Here is a 22,239-nt window from a genome sequence, read left to right as displayed (position 1 = left end):
AGGTGACTCTTAGATGCTGGTCACTGATGGATAAAGGCCAGAAGGACACTGGGAGTCATCAGAATGGCTCGGCCTCCATGTGGAGAGGAAGCCACTCAGGTGGTCTCTTGGGGATAAGAGTTTTTTTTTTTTTTCCTGGTAAATGCAGTGGGTAGAAAATGTCATTTATAGGTTTTGAAATATCCACCATAGGCATAGTGAAGAAGGAGAGGGTGCTCTGACACCTGGTTCTTTGTCTCTGGCTCCTGGCACACAGCTTCCCAAATCCTCAGCACCTCCTAAGTGATGAGTGTCTTTTATATGCTAATGAGGTTACTGTTGAGTCGGGGCTCCTGGATAGATTTAGGATGGGGGCTGGTCACCAGAAAGAACAAGGCATAAATAGAGGGTTGAAACTTTTAGCCCTACCCCCTGACTTCCAGGGAGGGGAGAGGGAGTGGGGATTGAGTTAACCACCAATGGGCAAAGATTTAATCCATAATGCCTACCTGATGACACCTCAGTAAAGACTCTTAAAAGAGGAGGTTCAGAGAACTTTCCAGTTGGTGAACACATGGTGGTGTGCCCTGAGAGGGCATGGGAGCTCCTTGCTCCCCGCTTCACTTCCTTGCTCTGTGCATCTCTTGAATTTGGCTGTTCCTAAGTTGTATCTTTATAATAGGCTATTAATGGTAAAGTGCTCTCCTGAGTTCTGTCGGCTTTTCTAGCAAATTATCAAACCTAAGGAGGAGATTGTGGGAATCCCCAACCTTGTAGCCAAGTGGGACAGACGTGTGGGTAACTGGAGACCCGACACTTGTGTCTGGCATCTGAAGTGAGGGCAGTCTTGTGGGATGGAGCCTTGAAACCTGTGGAATCTGATGCCAACTCCAGGTAATTAGTGTCAGAACTGAATTGTAGGACACTCAGTTGGTATTGGAGAATTAGGGAATTGGTTGTTGGGTGGAAGAAAAAGCCACACATGTGGTGTCAGAGTGTTTTGAGTAAAAACAGATCACTGTCCCTGATGCCTTTTTAAGAAGATGTATAGGCTGGAATATTGTGAGTCTGGGATGACATTGAAGGAACTGGCATCACAGAGGAGATAAAGAGAAACTCTTTCCCACTGGAGCCTGGGACCCTTCCTGAGCTCCAACGGTCAGTGTTTCTTGAATGAGTGAATTGACAACATGGACTCTGGTCTGGAGAAGGTTTGATGGAGGCAAGTAGCAATGACCTTGGATAATTAAACTACAATGAGGTTCTTTACCAGACATCAATTACTGAAGATTTTCAACTTGTCAGTATTGTATGAAGCATTCCTTTGGGCTAGATCATTCTCTGAATTTAATTTTAGCATTTCTTCAAGAGCCTTAGCCTCTTTCTTTAGTGTGCATTTTATGTGCCTTACAATGCAGTAAGGCAGACTTTTCTCATGAAATGGTGTAGGTAAGATTGAGAGGGTCTAAGCATCTCTCCACTTTGGAATTTGTTGAAGCTTACAGTGTAAGCAGATCCACACATGCAGAATTCAAAGTCAGAGAGATACATGTGGTGCTTGCACTGTTTTGGTATGGAAGTTGGTTTCAAAAGGAGGTTGGGGGCTTCCCTGGTGGCGCAGTGGTTGAGAGTCCACCTGCCAATGCAGGGGACACGGGTTCGTGCCCCGATCCGGGAAGATCCCACATGCTGCGGAGTAGCTAGGCCCGTGAGCCATGGCCACTGAGCCTGTGCATCCGGAGCCTGTGCTCAGCAACGGGAGAGGCCACAATGGTGAGAGGCCCGCGTACTGCAAAGAAAAAAAAAGGAGGTTGGTATTTGAAACGCACTCTGAGCAATGGGAGAATAAATGACATATTCGGGTGTGTGTTCTAAGTCACAAGCAAACCCTCCCTGAAAATTTCCAGCGAGGCCTTTGGATGACACAGAGCTTGACTTGTCTACTTCATATTTGCTCAGCTTCCATAGCATTTGGAAGAAGTTGGCCTGCTTGGGAATATGCTGGATTAAGGAACATAGCCAACCAATGAAAGAGGAGGAAAATTTGTTTAAAGCTAGACAAACCTTTAGTTGTTAGAGATCCTTACCTCCTGATGTGATGCAACTGGAAGGTCATGGCGTCACCCATAGGTCTTCTTGTTAAAAGATAGAATCAGGATCTGATCAGTCTCTAACTATTTAATTCACAGTAAATGTTGAAGATAGCAGAACATGTTAAATAACACCATGGGAATGTAATCCACCAAATCTACAATGCGGAAATTCTAAAGGACAGATGACACACTTCTTCAGTAAATGAAGGGCAAAGAACAAGACAGAGAAGGAAATGTAGATGAAAGAAACTTTTAGTGGACTGGAGCAGCTACAGTTGATACCCTGCTGGGAACTCTGGTGACCCTCTGCCCAAGGGCTTTCATTCTGTCTGTAGGATTACGCATGGCAAGCAGAGCAGAGTGCCAGAGAATTTATGGCCTGGAGAGTTAATGCCCCTGGAAGCAGTCCTCATCCAGTGATGGATGGGGAAGGTGGATAAATACCCAAGCTTCCTCCCCATCTCAGGGCTGGGGTAACGCTCGGGGGTGCCCCACACTGTCTCCCAGAGTTGTCCAGAGGAGCCGTGCTCTATTTGTCCCCAGTGGTGTGTACCCTTTGTTGGCTTTCTTCCCTTCCCCGGCTCATTTTCCTATTCTTCCACTAGTTTTCCTGCTATAACCTCCCAAATAAACAGTTTGCACTTAAATCCTTGCCTTGGAACCTGTTTCTGGGGGAAACCAAACTAAGACAGAGACAAATCAATCCAATGAACATGTGGGCCTTATTTGCTTCCCATCTCAAACAAACCATCTGTAAAGAGGCATAAGTCTATTGAGGAAATATGATCACCAAGAGGATGTCAGATGGTATTAAGGAATTATTGTTAAGTATTTTTACGTGTGAAAATTATTTCTGGTAATGTTGAAAACAATGAAGAGCACTTACTTCTTAGAGATACATACATACTCAGTTATTTGCAAATGAAATTATATGGTGTCTGGGATTTGCTTTAAAATAATCAACAGTAGGGGGCGGGGGGTGTACCAGGAGGGGGATACTAGTGAAATAAGATGGGCAAAATTTTCAACAATTGTTGAAGCTGGGTGATGGCTAACTGGCGGTTCATTATGATGTTCTGTCTACTTTTGTGATACGTTCAAAATTTTCCAAAATAAAATGTTAAAAGAACACAAAAAGAAGCACTTGAACACCCTTATGGTCCCTTCTCCTCTGAGTCAAGATTAAATTATCCTCTTCCCAGCCTTGGCACTGTGACACGCCAGCTTTGTTTTGGATGGGTCAGCTGATAAGCAGATGAGTTCTTGGCCCTTCTCTACACTGGCAGCCTTCCTTTCCCGCACTGTGTCCACCCATTCCCATAGCCAGACTAGAGACTCTGGTATCACTCACTGCTTCACCTTGAAATCTTAAATTCCATCCTATCAGCTTCTGCTCTGAAACCAACTATTCCTCTGATCCTGTTGCATCTACTCTCCAATTTGTAAGTGCCCTCCCTCTCCCAATGTAGTCATACCGACATGGTCTTGACTGTTATAGCCCAGAACTGCTGGAGTGGACAGGTTGGGAGGGGTGGGCCTGGAGACTGGGGGTCAGGCCAGATTGTGGGATTCTCTGTTAGTGCTGTGGTCAGTAACTCTAGTGGGCTGTGGTGACTTTGGCCTTGGCAATACTCCAGGGGTGTAATAGTGGTGGTAGGGGGCCGGAGAGGGAGAAGTGCCACCATGGTTCTAAGAAGAGGAATGGAAACTCCCATCAGGGGAGGTTCCAACAAGGAAAGAGTTTAGTCCTCGGGGAGAGAGGGTTGGAGAAAGCTAGGGTAGTTGTCAGGGCATCGGCCAAATGATCTGGACTTTTCCAGAGTGAAATCAGAGCATAATTGAGAAAGTGAGGCAGAAGCCCAATCTTGTATACTGAACACATGGGCCAGGTTTAGGCTGGGTCTACCTCCTGAGGCTGACCACAGATATTCCAGGCTGTGGGCCTCAAGTGGAACGGCAACCTCCACCCTGTGGGGCTGGTTTGTGATGCGCTTAGTCAGTGGAGCAGGTGGAGTGAGGGTGGCCATGGAGAACCTGCCGGCTGAAGGTCTTTCATATTTGTCTTATTTAAGGAGAGGCCTTAGCTCTGTACAAACGTAAGACCTGGTTTTATTTTTGCTGATAAGTGCTCTCCACTGTGTGGGAGCAAATTCTACTTTCCTTCTGCAGATTATGACCCTCAGGATACCTTGATTAGAGCCAAAGCTTTCCTGCCAGTCTCCGTGTTTACAGCACCCTTCGTTTCTGAAACTGTGACCTAACCTGTTCCTGCGGTGTGGCTGGAGGAGGCGGGATCCTGGCTGCTGGGGTGCAGGAGGGGCTGTGCTCAGGCTCTGAGGAATCTCTTCCCTCTCCTCCTTCTAGGGGTTTCTTCCCCTGGTGCTGGGTGCAAGAGGGACAGCTGCAGAGGCCGAGTTCTTCTGTGTCTCTGACCTAGAGGTGGTGTGTGTTGGGGGGAGGTCCTGGCCTTGCTCTGGTTCTGCTTGGGGTGAACAGCTTTGCCCTAGCCCCCCGACTGCGGAGGACTCCCTCCTCCAGAGTGAGCTGGGTCTTCTCCCTTTGGTGCCATCAGTGGTATAGAATCCTACCCTCTTCTCCTGGTGCTGTGTTCCTTACTTAGCCCTGATGCTCCTGGAAAGCCCCATGGCTCCTCTCCTGCTGTTCCCTGCCTTGCAACTTCTTGTTGAGACAGGGGAACTAACCGGAGTCCTCTTTCCCACCCTCTGAGGGCCAAGGAGAGCAGTGTTCCTTCTTTGAAGGCATCTCTAAATGTTGCAAGTGGTCCCCATGGGAGACCCCGTGACTTGGCTTCGGGGAAGGGGAAGCACCTGCATTGGTTTCCCATGAGAAGGGGAAGAAATAAGAAAAATAGCTAATACTGACATAGTACAATTCTAAGCATGTTAAATAATTTAACTGATTTAATCCCTGTAACAACCATTTGGAGTAGGTATTATTATCCCCCTTTTGTAGACGAGAAGTCTGAGGACCAGAGTGGATATATATTGCCCTAGGTCACATAGCTTACCAGTGGCAGATATGGGATTTGAACCCAACTCGTCTGGCTTAGGTGTTGCATGTCCCTCTCACCCTGAAGGACCCTTTTCCCCACAAGGCCGGCTACTACCTTCCTCTCCTGCATCCTCTCCTTCTATTGATTTGGGGAGTGTTCAGGTGGGAGGGAGAGCAGTTGGCGCGGGTGGGGGGCAGGACCAGTGTTGGCATCTCTAAGAAAGTGCAGGGCAGTGGAAGCTTGTTCACGGGTGGAAGCTTGTTGGTCACTTTGAACGTGGGATATTATGAGTTTTTGATCTTCAGTTTGGACCTTAGCTGTGATTCCAGGTCAGTAGGAAACTTCCACTCAGCTTGTTATTTCTGATGTAGCTCAGCAGTGCTGGCAGGTCCTGCTCTTTTCCTGAAGCTCGTTCGGATATCTTATGGCTTCTCTTCCTTTCCTGCCTGCCCGGATCGCGTGCAGGGCACAGCCCCTTTCTCACAGACCCCTGCAAACCCGTCACTTCCTCGTCTTTCATATGTTTCTGGAGCAATCTGACATCTGTCTTCTCTCCTACCAGGGGCTGCCAGGAACTGCTGGAGAAGATCTTATAACTGTGCTGATGTTACAAATGTATGGCTTTGGCTTCAGGAGAAGTCACTAATCATTTATCATGTCCCCGAATGGCTTCCTCTTCCACTGTTTGTGGTGGCTCTTCCAGAATCATTGCGATCCTGAGACCTCACGGCATCAATCCTAGCCTCTCCCCCCCATCTTCAACCTCTCCTTTACTGACTCTTAATCAGCGTTGCCTCTTCTGCAAATCCTTCCTATGGCTCTGTCTCCCTCAAGCCTCTCCCATCTCCTTCTTTCCTTCGCCGCTAGACTTTTACAAAGCATATCTCTACCCTTTGCCTCTACTTCCTTATCGCGTTATCCCCCTCCACCCAGTGTAATCTGCCTTTCTCTCATTCTCTCTCTGGAACTGCTTCAGTTAATTGAAGGTTACCCACGTCTTCTTAAAAGAATACAACAGGCATTTCTGTCTTTATCTTGTTTGGCCACTTTGCTTTATTGTGCATTTTCACTCCCTTCTTCTCGAAGGCTTCTACTTCTGCCTTCTACTGTGGTTCCTGCCACACCACTCTGCTGGTGGAACTCTTACCTCTCTGACCACTCTATTTTATTTTCCGGCTTCTCTTTCTCTTCCCATCTCTTTAAAATTAGTGATCACTAGGAGTGATCAGTGATCACCTGGTCCTCTTTCTCCTTTCACTCTGTTCATATTCCGTGATCCCATCCACTCTCATGATCCATGGGACCTCCTATTGATAATTCCCAAATCTGTGTTTGTGCTTCCTGACATTTCTCTTGAGCTGTTGACAGTTTTCCTAAACATCTGTATCTAGAAGCCCTACACACATCTTAAATTTTTGTCCGAAATTATACTTTTTTTCCCCCACCCAAACCTTTTCATCACTCCAATTGCTAGAAACTGTAAAACCATCCTTCACCTTTGGGCAAAGAATTCTGGAGCTTGATTACCCAGGTTTCAATCCTGCCTCCTCTCCCGAGTAGCTGGGTGAGCTTGGGCAAGTAATTTAATGTCCCTGTGTCTTGGTTTCCTCATTTGCAAAATGAGGACAATAAATATAACCTGCCTTAAAGGATTGATGTGAAGATGAAATTGGATAATAAAGGCAAAACTCTTGGCAAAGGGCTCAACACCCAGTAACTTCCAGTAAACGACACGTTTTGATATTGTTGCCGTTATTCTATTCATCATTTGTTCGACACATTGAACAAATTTGTTGTTCAATTGATTGTCTTTAGTTACTTCCTTGGCACTGTGCTAGGCACACACTCCACAGCCACATCTCTCCAGGGCCCACATTCTGTAGATTTTACTTCCTGAATACTTTAAGACTTGTTAACTCTTCTCTGTACCCACCACCACTGTACACTGAGGGCATACATTGCTTATGCACCCACCTTTTCTCCCCCTCCAGGCCATCTTCCATACCTTGCCAGAAGAATCTGCCTAAAACACAAATCTGATTATGTCATGCCCACTACCAAATGTAAAATAGATAACTAGTGGGAAGCAGCCGCATAGCACGGGGAGATCAGCTTGGTGCTTTGTGACCACCTAGAGGGGTGGGATAGGGAGGGTGGGAGGGAGGGAGACGCAAGAGGGAAGAGAGATGGGGACATATGTATATGTATAATGGATTCACTTTGTGATAAAGAAGAAACTAACACACCATTGTAAAGCAATTATACTCCAATAAAGATGTTAAAAAAAAATCCTTCAGAGGCCCCTCAGGATAAACCTCTATTGGTTCCCATTGCTGTCAGGCCCACCCCTCCCGTACCTGTGTCTGCTGACCCAGCTCTAGCCATTCAGAACCACTTGCAGGTTCCACCCCGTGCCCTGTTGGCTTACCCCGGTGGGCCACGCCCATGCTCCTCTGTGCTGATGTATGCTTCCCTTCAGCCTCCCTCCACTGTCCACCTGCTGTTTTCCTTCTCTCAAAACTCTGTTGAAACATCACCTGTGGCTTTAGGATTTTTTGCCTCTGTTTCTTGCACAACCACCTCCCCCCCGCAGAATTGGTTGCTCCATTGTCAGTAGCATTTTGTACTTACCTGGCCTATCGTGTCTTTCTTGTCCCTTTGGTTTTTGATTTCTGAGGGCTCAGAAAGAGAGATTTATGATTACCAGTACAGGCATACCTCATTTTATTGTGCTTCGTAGGCGTTGCATTTTCTACAAATTGAAGGTTTGTGGCAGCCCTGCACTGAGCGAGTCTATCGGAACCATTTTTTAAACAGCATTTGCTTGCTTCATGTCTCTGTGTCACATTTTTTTTTTTTTTTTTTTTTTGTGGTATGCGGGCCTCTCACTGTTGTGGCCTCTCCCGTTGCGGAGCACAGGCTCCGGATGCGCAGGCTCAGCAGCCATGGCTCACGGGCCCAGCCTCTCCGCGGCATATGGGATCCTCCCAGACCGGGGCACGAACCCGTATCCCCTGCATCGGCAGGCGGACTCTCAACCACTGCGCCACCAGGGAGGCCCTCTGTGTCACATTTTGATAATTTTAACAATATTTCATTTTTTTTCATTATTATCATATTTGTTGTGGTGATCTGTGATGCTACTATTGCACATCACATGAAGCTATTGTTACTAATTGGGTGGGTTTTTTTTGCTTTGCATTTTTAAATTAAGATATGCACATTAATTTTAGACAATACTATTGCACACTTAGTAGACTACAGTATAGTGCAAACATAACTTCTGTATGCACTGGGAAGCCAAAAAATTTGTGTGACTTGCTTTATTGTGATATGCTTTATTGCAGTGGTCTGGAACTGAACCTGCAATATTGCTGAGATATGCCTGTATTTTATCCAATATCTAATTCATTAAAGTTATAAATGTAAAAACCGATTCTACTGTAAGCTTTTTTTTTTTTTTTTTTTTTTGCTATACGCGGGCCTCTCACTGTTGTGGCCTCTCCCGTTGTGGAGCACAGGCTCCGGACGCGCAGGCTCAGCGGCCATGGCTCACTGGCCCAGCCCCTTTGTGGCATATGGGATCCTCCCGGACCGGGGCACAAACCCACGTCCCCTGCATCGGCAGGCGGACTCCCAACCACTGCGCCACCAGGGAAGCCCTACTGTAAGCTTTTAAGAACAACTTGGAACTCTTGTAAATTTATTTGTAAATCTAGTAATATTTGGTTAAAATGAAAAGCACTCATTTCACTTGCTCTTTGAATAGTGATAAATTTATAAATTTAACCAATTAAATCCCACAAACAATACCATTTATATAGTCTGTTAATTAATTTCTCTTAAATGTTTTAAAGTATAGTTACAGGTTCAATATGTATGATTCTCATAAGGCTTAAAACGTAAATGAAACATATGCACATAAAAATGCCTGCAAAGGTTATTACTATCATTATACCTTATTACAATCATTATGTTCAACACAGGGATTTATTTCTTTATCCCACACCCCAAATAAGGGACTGTGGCCACCTGCGGTCCCCTACAAAATATTGGGAACCAAAATGTAGTCAAGCTCCAGGTAATTGGTTGGAGATTGGGACCTGGACTCAGAATGTGGGTCCTTCCTCCAGAGTGATTCTATCTGAGCTGGCATCCGTTCAGCGGGCCCCTCACTGGTAGCAAGTGGCTGCCACACCAGCAGGCAAGTGGACTTCCCTACCCCATTCCTTTCAGTGGGATCTTGTCTAATTTCATATGTCAGTTTTTTCAGCAGACTGGCACCTTTTCCTGAAATAACACATCTTGCAAAATGTCAGGGACTTGCTAGGTTCCTGGATTCTGGTTCCATTTTCCAGGATTTTATCCAGATCTCCTCATTTAGTGCCCAAGCCCTGGTGTGTTGTATAATTGTTGTTTATTTGTTTGCTCTTAAACCCCTGTGTACTGATGGGATTTCATATACTTGACTCGGGTCGCAGGATGACTAGTTAAAACACTAGTAATCATTTACTCAGGGTTATAATTAGTACAATTCTCATTATTTACCATTCTGTGTCATTTTCTTGACTATTAATCACTGAGTCTCCAGGCCTAGAGGAGTGTCTAGCACACGAACGAGGCACTCAATAAATATTTGTTTAGTGAATGATGCATGTTTCCTTGAGTAGATTTGGATCTCTGTGAGGACTGGAATTGTCTTATTGATTTGCTGGGACCTAGCACAGACGGGAACTGGATCGTGATAGTCACTCATTATGTACATATGAATGAATGAATGAATGAATGAATGAATGAATGAGGCAGAAATTGCTGATAGTGATTGCTGAGTACATTAAAGCAATTGGACAGAGCTTTATTTCTTGAAAGGTTCTATATTGAACCCAAACCTGGAGCATCTAATGAGATTCTCTCCCTGCCACCTCCTTTTGAGCCTCTCCTCCCTGAGCACACAGCTGCCACTGTTGCTGAGACTTGCTGAGCTCTCAGGGCAGGCTGGAGTTCAGAGGTGAAGCCCTGGGCTGACGTGTCCTTTGGGCCCCACATGCCGAGTCCTATCAAGTGCTAAATCTCCCTCCACTTTTGGTCTTGGGTGGAACACCACAGAGTGGGCATAGGGCCTGGCTGTGGAGTGGCCGCTAAGGCCTAGATGGTGAAACCCAGAAGTGTTCTGTTGTCGGCTCCCTGTAGTAAACCTTAACCAATAGGAGGGAGCTGGGCAGATGGATTTCCCTTTCTTCCTCCCTTACATGGGCTACTCTGAGGTCCAGTTTGTTCTTGCAGCTCTTTCTGAGAAAGTCCCAAGTACCAAGTGGACACACCTGCCAGGTGACCTGCTGTCTTCCTGGCTTATTTTGAAAGTGTCAGCATGATCACATGCTTTATTGCGCACTCTTTAGTATCTTTCCTTGCCTCACTCCCTTTTTCTCCTCACCTTCACAGTCCTGGGCTTGTGCTTCTGGAATAAATTGTCAGCACTTCAATCCTTGCCTCAGGCTCTGCTTTCTAGAAGGCTAAGAAAGATCCTTTGGTAAAAGTTACAGTTATAAATTTTGGAATATTCTTCTTTGTCCTCTCTCTGTTCCTGAGATTTACAACTTTTTTGGGACTGGTTTATGCTGTTCATGACCTTAAGAGTAGAAAATACTACCTTTTCTGCTTTGCAAATAGGTTCATCTGTACCGTTTTTCTAGATTCCACATATATGCATTAATATATGATATTTGTTTTTCTCTTTCTGGCTTACTTCACTCTGTATGACAGTGTCTAGGTCCATGCACATCTCTACAAATGACCCAACTGCATTCCTTTTAATAGCTGAATAATATTCCATTGTATATATGTACCACATCTTCTTTATCCATTCACCTTTTTTTGTTGTTTCCACCTGATTTTTATTCAGTGTTCCAAAGTTGTTGTTTGCTTATCAAAAACAGACAGGAACTATTCAATTTTTTGAAAGCCACCAGCTTGTAACACTGTTTATGCACAGTTAACAACTTTATGAAAGTAAATTGAATAAATTTGTCTAAAAAAACCCTGAGTTTTTACATTCTGTGCAACTTAACAGTAGAGGCATACCTTGCTTTATTGCACTTAGCAGATACTGGGTTTTTTGTTTTTGTTTTTGTTTTTACAAATTAAAGGTTTGTGGCAGCCCTGTGTCAAGCAAGTCTACTGGTGCCATTTTTCCAACAGCATTTGTTCACTCTGTGTCTTGTGTCACATTTTAGTAATTCCAGCAATATTTCAAACTTTTAAAGTATTATTATATTTGTTATGGTGACCTGTGATCAGTGATCTTTAATGTTACTATTGCAAGTGTTTTGAGGTGGCATGAACTGCGCCCATGTAAGACTGAACTTAATAAATTTCTGTGTTCTGACTTCTCTACTGACCTGCTGTTACCCATCTCTCTCCCGCTCCTCTGGCCTCCATAACATAAAAGGGCAAGGTGAAGCAGCAAGTGCTGATGTGGAAGCTACAGCAAGTTACCCAGAAGATCTAGCTAAGATAATAAATGAAGGTGGCTACACTAAACAACAGATCTTAAATGTAGATGAAACAGCCTTCTATTGGAAGAAGATGCCATCTAGGACTTTGATAGCTAGAGAGGAGAAGTCAATGCCTGGCTTCCAAGCTTCAAAGGACAGGCTTTGTTAGGGGCTAATGCAGCTGGTGACTTTAAGTTGAAGCCAGTGCTCATTCACCATTCTGGAAATCCTAGGGCCCTTAAGAATTATGCCAAATATACTCTGTGTTATAAATGAAACAACAAAGCCTAGATGACAGCACATCTGTTTACAACATTTTAAGCCCACTGTTTACAACATTTTAAGCCCACTGAATATTTTAAGCCCACTGTTGAGACCTACTGCTTAGAAGAAAAGATTCTTTTCAAAATAGTACTGCTCATCGACAAGGTACATGGTCTCCCAAGAGCTCTGATGATGTACAACAAGATCCATGTTGTTTTCATGCCTGCTATTACAGCATCTATTCTGTAGCTCATGGATCAAGGAGTAATTTAGATTTTCGAGTCTCATTATTTAAGAAACACATTTTGAAAGGCTACAGCTGCCATCGATGGTGATTCCTCTGATGGATCTGGTCAAAGTCATTTGAAAACCTTCTGGAAAGGACTCATCATTCTAGAGGCCATTAAGAATATTTGTGACTCATGGAAAGAGATAGAAATAAGAACATTAACAGGAGTATGGAAGAAATGGATTCCATCCCTCATGAATGACTTTGAGGGGTTCAAGACTTCAGTGGAGGAAGTAACTGCAGATGTGGTGGAAATAGCAAGAGAACTAGAATTAGAAGTGGAGCCTGAAGATGGGACTGAATTGTTGACATCTCCTGATAAAACTTGAATGGATGAGGAGTTGCTTCTTACGGATTAGGAAAAAAAAAAAGGTTTCTTGAGATGGAAGCTACTCCTGATGACGATGCTGTGAAGATTGTTGACATGACAACAAAAAATTTAGAAATAAATTTAGTTGATAAAGCAGTGGAAGGGTTTGAGAGCATTGACTCCAATTTTGAAAGAAGTTCTACTGTGGATAAAATGTTACCAAACAGCATTGCCTGCTACAGAGAAATTGTTCATGAAGGGAAGAGTCAGTTGATGTGGCAACTTCACTGTTGTCTTGTTTTAAGAAGTTGGCACAGCCTCCCAACCTTCAGCATCCACCACCCTGACCCGTCAGAAGCCATAAGCATTGAGGCAGACCCTCCACCAGCAAAATGATTATGACTTGCTGAAGGCTTGGATGATAATTAACATTTTTTGTTAATAAAGTATTTTAAAATTGATATGTACATTGTTTTTTTAGACATAATGCTATTGCATACTTAGTACACTACAGTATAGTGTAAACATAGCTTTTGTATGTGCTGGAAAACAAAAAAAAAAATTGTGTGACTTTATTGTGATCATCACTTTATTGTGGTGGTCTTGAACTGAACTCACGATATCTCCAAGGTATGCCTGTATAAACAACCCAAATTACGAAGGCTGTATCTTAAGGTAAATTCCAATTTTAGATTTGTAAAGTGCATCATAAAAGTACTTTTTGCTCCAATATTTTTGTCTCCTCCTGACTTACAATTTTTTTTTTTTTTTTTTTTTTTTTTGCGGTACGCGGGCCTCTCACTGCTGTGGCCTCTCCCGTCGCGGAGCACAGGCTCGGGACGCGCAGGCCCAGCGGCCACGGCTCACGGGCCCAGCCGCCCCGCGGCACGCGGGATCCTCCCAGACCGGGGCACGAACCCATGTCCCCTGCATCGGCAGGTGGACCCTCAACCACTGCGCCACCAGGGAAGCCCACAAATTTTTTTTTTTTTTTAATTCACTTTGCTTATTATGGTCCTTAATGGGAAGGTAAAGGTGGAACTCAGAATGGGATTATTGATATCACGAGGAGAACAGACATTTGAAGGTCGATTTATTCATTTTCTTGTTTGGTTGCAAGATCTTAGTTACTTATTCTAGACATATGAGAACCTATCTTGCATTTAAGACTTACCAGCCTCCTTTTGGACAGTTTGTAGGAGAGGAAAGAAACCTGATGATTCATTAGGAAAAGAGGCATTTTATCAATAATGTTAATTGCAGTTATTTCACATTCAGACAAATTTAATAACAATCAGATTTCTCTCTAGGAATAATGAAACTTCTGATCTGGAGAATGACTTAAAGTCATCAGAAGATGTGGCTATGGTTTTAGACTGTGACAACTGTGTATCTAAATTACAGCCTTCTTTCTGAGGGTCTAATTTGGTGTTCAGGAATCACCTTCTCAGAGGAGGATGCATTTTCCTCACCAGTGTGGAAATGGAAAGCAGAATTGCAGACCAAAGGTGTGGATCATTTACAGGACATGATAATCACAAAAGAAGCCTTTGGCACCTTCCTTGGGGCTGCCTCAGAGCTCCAGCAGTTCTGGTACCTAGAGTGAGTGAGGTCTGTAACAGTTACCACATTTCATGGAATGTGAGTGTAGATAGGAAACACCCAGTAGGAGACAGGGTGAGGCTGCTGCACTTAACTGCACCTATTTCCTGGATTCAGTTTTGTGTTGGTCCTAGTTCTCAGCACACCTGTCTCCCATACTGCTCAGGAATAGAGCTTAACGTCTTATGTGTTTGTGTTTTATTGATTTCTAAGAACTTCATTACATAGTTCGCATCCTTGTCAGCACTTGGTATTGTCAGACTTTCAGATTTTTTGCCCCTCTGGTAAATATGTAGTAATAACTCATTGATGTTTTAATTTACGTTTCCTTGGAGACCAAGAGGTTGAACATTTTAATTTATTCATTGGCCACTTGAATTTCCTTTTTAGTGACATACCTGTTCAAGTACTGTGTCCATTTAAAAATATTTTTCTTTTTCTTATTTATTTGTGGCAGTTTTAAAATATATTCTGGGTACTGGTTCTTTGCTGTTATATGTTATGCACATATATTTTCCTACTCTCTGGCTTGTCTTTTTACTCTCTAATGACTGGATGGTGTCTTTTGACAAAAAGAAATTCTTTATTTTAATGTAATAGGATTTATTTATTTATTGTAGTCAGTTTTATTAGTCTTTCTTATCGTAGTTTCTGATTTTGAAATCATGTTTAGAAAGGCTTCTAACTGAGACTGCACCAATATTCACCTACCTATGGTGGCTTCATTTATATCATTTCATTTTTTAAATATTTAAAATATTTATGAGTTCATCAGGAATTTTTTTGAAGTTATAGTTGCAGCAATTTTTAAAAATTTTCTCATTGTCATCAATATGGTTAGTGAGTTTACTAAATAATTTGGCTTCTTCCTACTGAACTTAAATGCTACCTGTATTGTAAAACTAGATCCTGCATATTGGTTCTATTTCTGAACCTTCTATTTTGTTCATTGCTCTTTCTATTGATTTGGGCACTTTCTGTTTTTTACATTTTTATTTTCAAGACGGGTTTTAGGATCTCTTTGTCAGTTTACTCAAAGTATTGACATAAGCATTGTTGTTGGGGTTGTGTTATGTAATTATCTGTGGAAAAACAGCTGGTTTGGGATTTTGAATCCTCCCACTTAACGAATTTATCATATCTTGCCATTTACTTTTGAATTCTTTTATGTCCCTCAGTAAGTATTTTGTAGGTTTTATTTCAATATAGGTCTAACAAATTCTTCTTAAGTATTCCAAGTACTTAATGTTTTTTGTTGCTGGTGTGAATTGGCTCTTTTCTCCTGTGCGTTTTTTAATGTGTGGCTTTTCAAGCCCCTTCTCCTTCAGAGATCAAGCGCTTCTAGGAGTGGCTGACAGGTGGGGAGCATCACAGCTCTGTTCTTACTTGTTTACCATAATAAGTTTTTTTTTTTTTAATTTATTTAACTTTGGCTGCACCGGGTCTTAGTTGGAGCACACAGGATCTTTAGTTGTGGCCTGCTGACTTCTTAGTTGTGGCATGCATGCGGGATCTAGTTCCCTGACCAGGGATCAAACCTGGGCCCCCTGCTTTGGGAGCGCAGAGTCTTACCCAGTGTACAACCAGGGAAGTCCCAACAGGTTTTATTTATATAAATAATTCTCCTGCTTAAAAATATGTAATTTTCCTGACTGGCTGTTATTGAAATTTGAAAATCTATTTTTGTGTATACTTATTTTCAACTAACGACCTTTACTGATATCTTTCATTGGTTTGAATTTCTTTTTAGTGATTCATCTCGGATCTTTTCAAGTATTCATTTGTTCATTTGAAACGTATTTATTGAGTACATACTATGTACCAGACACTTTTCTAGGTGTTTGGGGTATATCTGTGTACAAAACCGATAAGTATATTTACATGGTAAGTTCAAAAGTGATAGGGACTTTGGAGAGAAAGAAAATGTAGAACAAAAGAAGATGGATTGGGGCAGTAGAGGTAGGGCATGGGGCAGTTGCAATTTTAAATAGGATGGTCAGTGTACATCTCATTGAGAAGGTAACATTTAAGCAAAGACTTGGAGGCGAGGAAGTTGGCTGTGCAGATATCTGCTGGAAATGTGTGCTAGGCAGAGGGAACAGCCTGTGCAAAGGCCCTGGAGCAGGAGCCTGCCTAAGATGTTTGAGTACCAGGGAGGAGAGTGGCTGGAGCAGAATGAGCGAGGGGGAGAAGAAGGATGGTCAGGGAGGATGAGAGGCTGTTTCTGTGGGGCCTTGCTGCAAAGACTTCGGCTTTTACGTTGAGTGAAAAGAGGAGCCACTGCAGGGTTCTGGAATATTGGAGGGGCAAGGTGGACTTAAATTTTAACAAGATCTTTCTGGTTGCTCCTTTGAGAACAGACTTCAGAGGGGCAAAGGTAGGAGCAGGAGACAGGCTATTGGAAAGTCACCTCTCCCAGCATCTTACTGGGGATTAAGCATTTTGTGAGCCTTTATGGAATGAATGTTTTTAAATACACACTGAGTGTTTTAGTATGCTTTTTTTTTTTTTTTTGATAACGCGGGCCTTTCACTGTTGTGGCCTCTCCCGTTGTGGAGCACAGGCTCCGGACGTGCAGGCTCAGCGGCCATGGCTCACGGGCCCAGCCGCTCTGCGGCATGCGGGATCTTCCCGGACCGGGGCACGAACCCGTGTCCCCTGCATCGGCAGGCGGACTCTCAACCACTGCGCCACCAGGGAAGCCCTTAGTATGCTTTTTAAAAGAGTCACATATTTAAGAAATACACATTTTTTTTAGGAAAGGGTGGGACAGAATATGAGGGTAGTGGAGTTGTCTATGGAACAGGGCATTTTGCTCAAGCCTTGTCTTGGGTGAAGAAGACAGGAAAATAAAGGTTGACCTGCTTTGGAGGTGAAGAATGGGGAGGTATGCCCTGCATGTACTAAGATTAGATATTGTTATTGGAGTAAAATCCCTCCCATGAACACTGTAGAGGGCCGGGGGATGGCAAGGACTATTATGATGATATTCATGTTTTGCTTCCAAATGATCCCTATGGATTCTAGCTTTAAATTAGTTTATATTTTCTGCTGTCTCACTTCTTACTAGCTATTCACCCAGGACATCAGAACTTCTCAGTACTTTGTTGCTCAAAAGTGGGATTAATTAATGAAGAATTTTGTTTTTAAGTTAAGACTTCATATTTCAAATCCAGTTTTATTGGTATGATAAATGTTGGTTCCTGTTAAATTTAACAGGTTGGTCAGTGTTGGTTCCTGTTAAATTTAAGAACTATATTTACACTCTTAAGAAGATGGTTTAAACTTTTGGAGAAGAAAGAGTAAAGTTCTTTAAAGAATATGCTTTTTTTTTTTTTTTTTTTGCGATACGCGGGCCTCTCACTGTTGTGGCTTCTCTCGTTGCGGAGCACAGGCTCCGTATGTGCTCCGTACGCGCAGGCTCAGCGGCCGTGGCTCACGGGCCCCGCCACTCCGCGGCATGTGGGATCTTCCCGGACCGGGGCACGAACCCGTGTCCCCTGCATCGGCAGGTGGACTCGCAACCACTGCGCCACCAGGGAAGCCCAAGAATATGCTATTTTTATATTGCCTCCCTCATTATCCTGAAATATGAATAATTCAGGGATTTAACCCTAAAATAAGTAGAAACTATCCTTTGCTGTCTAAATGAGTTTGTAATCACTTTGGGGAGATTCCTCCCCAGACCCCGCCTCCCACCCTGAACTTCACAAAACCTATTTAAAATTGCACCCTTGGAAAAAATTCAACCAAAAACCGCTCCAAAATACTTGGTATGGAGGTTCACGTTTCTTTTATTTGGTCCTTTCACTATGGGCCCACACACTTTCTCCATCCTTATGGAGCACACCCAGTTCTAGGTTAGAAGTGAATGCATTAATGTATGGGTTTGTGTTGAAGGAAAAACAGAAGAGAGTGTCATGGAAAGCTTAAGGATTTTTTTTTCTTATTTGATAATACAAAGTGCTTTTTGTTATTAATGCATGTGCAATCAGACAACTTCATCCAGAGTGCACAACGGTTCTGTAATATGGCTCTGCCTGGTGCAAAATAGCTCATTTTGTATAGAAATGCAGAATTGCTTCATGTAGATAGAATAGAAAGAATCTTTGCTTTATTCACATATGAATAAAACGTCTTTGTTCATGGAAAAGAAAAGTGCCTCTTATTGTTTAGAAGCTGTGTGAATTTTAAATTAAGCTGATGGCTCACTATATTTTATCTTTCAGAGAAAAAAAATTAACTTTGCTAATAGGGCCCAGTTTGGGCCCTAATGCCTCATCTGGTGGCATAAGTGATTTTTGCTTTGCACTTTGGTTATTATGTAAAAGACATCATGCTTGCCTCAGTCATCAGTGAATTACTTTAGCAAATTTTTATAATTTTAACCTAAACATTTTTGGGGTTTATATTATTTACATTCTCTTGTACCACGTAGAATTTGAAACAGTTTACAAGAAATTTTAGATATAAAGTGTAAAAGAGAATAATGAATCGTGATTAGGGAAAATATAAATAGCTGTGGTAAAGTCATGGCTTGTGGAGGTCTACGTGAATTTATTTACATGTAAAGACACAGATAAGAAGGTCCGTGGAGTTGCTATTGTTGATCCTCAAATTTGTTGTTGGGCTTGCTGGCAGCCAAAGTGAAGAGGGAAGCAATCAGTTAATCCTTTCTCTGGCTCTGGGAAGGACTACTTAGAGCATGTCTACCACCAGGCAGGAGTATGGCATTTAGGCTTTCCCCAAAGGAAACTGGCCAATCAGAAGAGCAGACTGAAGGAAAGGGATGCTGGTGGGTGCTGGCACCGCAGTGTCTGGGCCTTAGGCCTTGCTCTTGTAGAAGGTACCTCCTCTGCAGAGCTACCTGCAGGAGGACAGGTAGAAATAGAGCTGGCAGAAGTGCCTGGTGTCCAGTCCCACCAGCTCTCCAGCTCCACGTGTGAACTACTGGCCTCCTTCAAAGTGTTCACTGGTCCTTAGCAAAGTGAGAAAAGTATAAGGACACACAAGAGAACAATGTGAGTTTCTATCAAATCTGAATTTACCTGATTTCCAAGATTATGTTCTTCCTATAATTTTGGTATTGAAAGGTCCTTATTCAAATGAAACAGCAATAAAAAAGAAGTGCCCTTTCTAAGAAAATGAAAACTTGAAAACACTTTGTTATATGGTAAAAATAATAAAATTAACAATAATATCATTATTATATTTTATATCTATTATTTTATTTGAATGTAACATATTTTGTAATATTTTATAATATAATTATGATTGGATAACTAATTTATGATAAATATTATATTTTATATTGTTATTATTACTACTACTGCCATTTTTGGTATTTACTGCCTGTAAAATCCCAAAGTCTGGAGACTCCTATCCTCTTGGACTGTGAGCATCCCCACCAGCTGCTTAGTCTCCAGGGTCCCAGTGAAATGTCCCAGTTTGCTCCCCCAATACTCCTTTCCCCTGCCCAACTCACGTCAGCTCCCGAGAAGCCACACTCCTGACCTTTCCCATCCCTCCTGGGATTTCCTCCTAGCACCCCAACCCTACAGGGCGGGTATGGCATGGTGCCCTAGTGTGGACAGCTGCAAGCTCGCAGTGGTCCAGGGTCAGAGGGGAGTTTGTCCCTTGGGCCAATGCTGGACCTAAGGGAGTCAGGCCCTTGGATGCACAATTACTTGGCATGTGGTTCTGCACATTATCAGTGAGACAGACTCACTGCGGTGGGAGCTTCCCGTGGAAAAGCATGTGGTATAGGGGTCTTCAGACCTGCGTCCCATGAAGAGGTCTAGGATGGCTCTGACAGGCCCTCTCAAGGGGAATAAATGCCACCTGTCACTTCAGGGGACTTGGCCCATCCCTACTTCTGTCCATTAATGGAGATTAAAAACAACTCTTCAGGAACTCTTATTGCCAGTATCTTGGTAGGACTGTGGGTGAGGTAGCCTTTCTGGAACCCAGGTGCATTGACATTAGCTACATAATATTGTAAGAATTAGAGATATATAGTTTAGCTGACTAAAAAAAAAAAACCTTGAATAAAGTGTGTTTAATATTCCTATTTTCTTAATGCTACATATGTTTATTTATTTATTTAACATCTTATTGGAGTATAATTGCTTTACAGTGGTGTGTTAGTTTCTGCTGTATAACAAAGTGAATCAGCTATACATATACATATATCCCCATATCTCCATCCTCTTGCATCTCCCTCCCACCCTCCCTATCCCACCCCTCTAGGTGGTCACAAAGCACCGAGCTGATCTCCCTGTGCTATGCAGCTGCTTCCCACTAGCTGTGTTTTACATTTCGTAGTATATATATGTCCACGCCACTCTCTCACTTCTTCCCAGCTTACCCTTCCCCCTCCCCGTGTCCTCAAGTCCATTCTCTACGTCTGCATTTTTATTCCTGTCCTGCCCCTAGGTTCTTCAGAACCATTTTTTTAGATTCCATATATATGTGTTAGCATATGGTATTTGTTTTTCTCTTTCTGACTTACTTCACTCTGTATGACAGACTCTAGGTCCATCCACCTCACTACAAATAACTCAATTTCATTCCTTTTTATGGCTGAGCAATATTACATTGTGTATATGTGCCACATCTTCTTTATCCATTCATCTGTCGATGGACACTTAGGTTGCTTCCATTCTACATGTCTAATATTAATCTAATCCTTGTCTTCTCTGAGATCCCAATAATTTTCATTTCTAAACTACTCCTAGGGTCAGAAATACCTAGAGGTACTTATGTTCCAAAGAGTTTGCTTTTGAGCAGTAGCCGCAGCGTGGAAGCAGGAGCTCTCCTTCTTACTGGTGTCAGAAGATCTGTTCCTGGTTCTGTGGAAGCTGCTCACGTAAGGCTTTCCTGCAGCTTAGACTTAGAAAGCTCCTCTGTCTTCCTGCTCTGTGAGGGAAGCCAAACAAGAGGCACCAACAGTGTAGTCAGACGCCAGCATCATCTCCCTGACCTTCACCCCTCCTCCTCTCTTCTTTCCTCCCCCTCCTTTCCTCCCTCCCTCCATCAGCCCATCCCCCTTCTCTTTCTCTCTCTGTCTCTCTCTTTCTGTCTTTCTCTCTCACACACACACAGCCCTCCCCACCCCCACACAGAGTCACAATGTGATCAGCACTTTGTGTCCCCCCTTGGCCTGGCTGTCACCTCCCTCCGTCTCTCTCCCCACCAACTCCCTCCAGCTCAGGTGTTATTCTGCAGAGAACACTTTAGAGAATCCTCATCAACTAGATAAAGGAGCAACTAGCAACATTTTTCCTGCCTTTCACATTTTTTTTCTTGATAAATATTGTTTTTAATGAATGGATGAAATTTTTTTCCCTTTATTTAATATTTAATTTAAAAATATCTTTATTGGAGTATAATTGCTTTACAATGTTGTGTTAGTTTCTGCTGTACAACAAAGTGAATCAGCTATATGTATACATATATCCCCCATCCCCTCCCTCTTGAGCCTCCCTCCCACCCTCCCTATCCCACCTCTCTAGGTGGCCACAAAGCACCGAGCTGATCTCCCTGTGCTATGCAGCTGCTTCCCCCTAGCTATCTATTTTACATTTGGTAGTGTATATGTGTCAGTGCCACTCTCTCACTTCGTCCCAGCTTACCCTTCCTCCCCTGTGTCCTCAAGTCCCTTCTCTACATCTGTGTCTTTATTCCACTTTTCACATTTTAAAAAGGTCATATCTCTTTTCCTTCTAAACGTTAGAGCAATTTGAAAACAATCCTTTAAAAACATGTCTACGTAGCATTGGTTCTCATGACAAATCCAAATACTCCTTTTCAGACAGGTTTCAGCCACTGTGTAATGACTTAATCAGAGTTCAAGTTGCACAACAGTTGTGCTTTCCTGTTGTGAATCTGTACTTCTCTACTGGATGCACTGGTGATGTCTTCCCCGCTCTGCCTTCTACTAGGGGTCTATTAACCACAGCTTAGAACTCGGAGGCATGGGGTTGGAAGGGTCTTTGGGAAATTGTATAATTGAGATAGAACTAGGTCAAGGTTTTGAACATTAAACTTGTGGGGTGTTTGTTCCTTGGTAAATGAAAAGGAAATTTGTTTTCTGAAAGATCATGACTCTGGAATAAAGTCATGATCAATCATGACTATGGAATAAAGACCATGGAATAATATGACATGGTGTCAGAGCTTTCATCATCTTATTC

At 42.9% G+C, this 22,239-nt stretch overlaps 1 protein-coding gene and 1 pseudogene across 2 annotated transcripts in view; one reads left to right on the top strand and one right to left on the bottom strand.

Moving 5' to 3' along the window:
- LOC307050823 (actin-related protein 3-like) overlaps positions 1-2,095 on the bottom strand; it is a 33,226-nt pseudogene extending 31,131 nt beyond the window's left edge. The window contains exon 1 of the transcript in view: positions 2,067-2,095. The product of the transcript in view is annotated as an actin-related protein 3-like (transcript). The remainder of the gene's footprint in view (positions 1-2,066) is intronic.
- Positions 1-22,239, top strand: part of ADAMTSL3 (ADAMTS like 3) — a gene marked incomplete at its 5' end in the record, with an annotated part of 559,659 nt that overhangs the window by 31,296 nt on the left and 506,124 nt on the right.

This window comes from Hyperoodon ampullatus, assembly GCF_949752795.1.
Source record: "Hyperoodon ampullatus genome assembly, chromosome: 3".
Lineage (NCBI taxonomy): Eukaryota > Metazoa > Chordata > Mammalia > Artiodactyla > Ziphiidae > Hyperoodon > Hyperoodon ampullatus.
The sequence above is the reverse complement of the archived record's forward strand: the minus strand, read 5'-3'. Positions and strand labels throughout refer to the sequence as shown.